Genomic DNA, 3,851 nt, shown 5'->3' with positions numbered 1-3,851 from the left:
CCTGCATCCACTGTATCTAATTTTGTTTGAATTTTATGGGCCTCTATGAGATTCCCCTCATTCTTCAAAACTTCAGTGAATATAGTCCTAACCGATCTAGTCCCTCCTTGTACTTCAGTCCCACCATCGCAGGAATCAGTCTGGGAAACATTCTTTGCATTCCCTCAATAGTCAGAACATCCCTCGGGTAAGCAGACAAAAACGGCGTACGATAATCCAAATGTGGTTTCACCAATGCCGTGTACAGTTGCAGCAAAACATCCACTCACTGTGAAGGCCAACATATTATTTGCCTTCTTCACCAGCTGCTGCACAAGAACACCCAGGTCTTATTATACATCTCCCTTTCCTAATCTATTATCATTCAGATAATAATCTGCCTTCCCATTTTTTTTGCTACCTAAGTGGATAACATCATATCTATTTTGCTTTATACTACATTGATGTAGAGGCACTAGTGTTGGACTGGGTTGGATAGTCAGAAATCACATGATACCAGGTTATAGTCCAACAGGTTTATTTGAAATCACAAGCTGTCAAAGCACTGCTGCTTCGGCAGGTGAAGTCAAACTATGACCTGGTGTGTGACTTCTAACTTTGTACTGCATAGCCATGCATTTGCCAGCCTTACTTGATTTGACCAAATCACACTTAGGGTCCTCTGCATCCTCCTCACAGCATACTCTCCCACCCAGCCTGGTTTCTTCTGCCCCCAAGCACTATTGAGATATCCCAATAATTACTGCCTGTCACTTGGAAAAAGACCCACCTATTCCTACTGTTTGTTTCCTGTCTGCCAAAACAACTCTGAATCCATTTCAGTACACGACTGCCATTGCAACGGGATTTAATTATGCATGCTAATCGTTTATGTGAATCTTGTCAGAAGTCTTTTGAAAATTCAAGTAAACCACATCCACTGGCTCCACCTTCTTCTTCTATGTGACCACGAGCATTTGCTATTTCTAGGGGAACCACCTTAATTACTCAGAAATGAAGGTTATCAGGTCCTGGGGATTTACCTGCCTTTAATCCTGTTAGTTTCCTCAACACCAGGTAGGAGTACGTAATGTTGGACAACTAGAGAAGTTGAGGCCTGGTCAAGAGAAAGGAGGCATATGGCAGGTATAAACAGATTGGATCAAGTGAATCCTTCAAGTACAAGGACAGTAGCAGTATACTTAAGAGGGAAATCAGGTGGGGAAAAAGAGCACATGAGATAGCTTTGGCAAATAGGGTTAGGGAGAATTCAAAAAGACTCTACAAATACATTAAGGACAAGCAGGAACTAGGGAGAGAATAGGGCCCTTTAAGATCAGCACGGCTAGCTATATGTTGTCGCACCTGCCACACAGTGTGTTTTAACCCTTCTATCCAGCAAAGAAACTGTAAGTCGACTCCTAATAGTAATAAGAAATCATCTTTATCTACTTCAACACAATTAATTCTAAAATAACAAAATACACGACAAACTAACAACTACCACTATAAATCTAACTGACTATCTTTTAATTTAACTTAACTTTGAATGATCAAATAGCACCAGACTAGATCTTGGCCTTGATGCACATGCCAATGATCATCTGGTCTTCTTCTCCCAGAACTCCCAAGGTTGGCTCCTCTTCATGATTGTTGGTTTCAAGTTACCACTCCCAAGGGTGATGTTGCGGCAATTCATATACCTGGAAACTTTCACGTCCTTTTGGGAAGTTCTTTGATTCCTACTAATGGATCAATCAGGGCTTGCTTGCCCTGATTGATCGGACCCAATCAGGTGTTGATGTGTTGACGGTGGAGTGGTACTTAGGCCTCCATTCCTGAAGGTGTTTGGGGCATGTATGTCAAGTAGCCTTTCTCAAATAAGGGTGTGAGGCACCCTGTTGTTAGCGAGTTGTGAGAAGATTTGTAGCTCAAGTTGCGTTTCTGGATGTGAGTTTGCTCGCTGAGCTGGCAGGTTCATTTCCAGACATTTCGTCACCATTCTAGGGAACATCATCAGTGAGCCTCCGATGAAGCACTGGTATTATGTCCCGCTTTCTATTTATCTGTTGAGGTTTCCTTGGGTTGGTGATGTCATTTCCTGCATTGGTGATGTCATTTCCTGTTCTTAACAAGCAAAACGAACATCATCTACAAAATACCTTGCAAGAACTGTGACAAACACTACATTGGACAAACGGGCAGAAAGCTAGCCACCAGGATACATGAACATCAACTAGCCACAAAACGACATGACCCACTATCACTAGTATTCTTACATACAGATGAGGAAGGACACCACTTTGATTGGGGCAACACATCCATCCTAGGACAAGCCAAACAGAGACACACACGAGAATTCCTAGAAGCATGGCATTCCAACTGGAACTCCATCAACAAACACATTGATTTGGAGCAAATCCACCATCCTCTGAGAAAAAGAACAGGAAATGACATCACCAATGCAGGAAATGACATCAGCAACCCAAAGAAACCTAAACAGATAAATAGAAAGCGGGACATAACACCAGCGCTTCACTGGAGGCTCACTGATGATGGTACCTTGAATGGTGACAAAACATCTGGGAAAAAACCTTCAAGCTCAGTGAACCAGCTTACATCTGGAACAAAATAAAGTCCTACTCTCTTGTGTACCGAGAGGAGGAGAGTGCTATCTTGGAGGTGAAAGGAGGACGTCGGGTTGGCTGTGCACCCTTGCGACCAGTGGATCTTAATGCTGGCTTCGGCCTAACGCTGGTTGAGGGGAGCAGCCAACCTGCAACGATGGCTGCGGCAAGTGCTCATGCCCCAGGTCAGGGGGTCCGGAACACCATCCGTGTTTCTGTAAAGAAGGTGGATGAAGGTGCACCTGTGGACCGCACCTTCTTCGTGAAGAGGGTCCTGTTGGATTGTTGTGGGTTCGCTGCTGTGGACATTTACTGCCTGCAGGATTTCCCCGGAGGAGGTTGTTACGACGTGACCTTCAGGAGGGCCAAGCTTTGCGAGCGCTTCCTGGAGGTTTTCAAGGAGAAAGGAGGTGAGGGCCCCCTCTCTGTATTGACCGCTGTCCCACTGTTTGTGATGCCAGCGCAGAGGAGCTGTATGGTGACTGTACACATGTACAACCCGCATGTGCCAGCAGTTGATGTCCTGACCTTCCTCGGAAGGTATGTGAAGGTGGAAGGGGACCTAACTGACATCGTGGACCCCTTTGGCATCTGGACGAGTAAGAGGCAGGTCAAGGTGACGCTGAGGATGGGCGCAGACGGGGATGTCGCACACCCACCGTCCAGCTTCGCGATCGGCGGGAGCAGGGGCTACCTGACCTATGCAGGGCAACCTAAAGTCTGCCATGCCTGTGGTAGGTCAGGTCACATGGCAGCCGACTGCAAAGCCACCATCTGCAGGAACTGCAGGGAGGAGGGACACCTTGCAAAGGATTGCCCACGAGAGAGAAGCTGCAACCTTTGCGGGGAAGCGGGCCACTTCTATAGGGCATGCCCGCGGTGGGGTACCACCTACGCCCAGGTCGCCGGCAGTGGAAATGCGGGGCCAGCCCCCCCGGAGGAGAGGAAGGCACCAGGGCCAAGCAAGGACCCCACTAATGTGCAGGGGGGCCAGGTCATGCAGGAGGGCCCAGCCCCGCAGGATGGGCCCGAGGCCAGCAAAGCACCCCTGCAGGCTCCGATCCCCCCCGACAACCCGGAGCCAATGGAGGCGGCGACAGGCGACCCAGGGGAGTGGACAACAGTCCAGAAAGCGAGGAGGAAGGTGCGTCGACGGGCCCAGGAACCGCAACCATCAGGCGGGAAGAGGCAGCTACAGGGGGGCTATAAGAGCTCCTCTGACGAGGAGGATTTGGAGAGGGCCCA

This window comes from Stegostoma tigrinum, chromosome 3 (assembly GCF_030684315.1).
Source record: "Stegostoma tigrinum isolate sSteTig4 chromosome 3, sSteTig4.hap1, whole genome shotgun sequence".
Taxonomy (NCBI): Eukaryota; Metazoa; Chordata; class Chondrichthyes; order Orectolobiformes; family Stegostomatidae; genus Stegostoma; species Stegostoma tigrinum.
Note: the sequence above shows the minus strand (reverse complement) of the source record.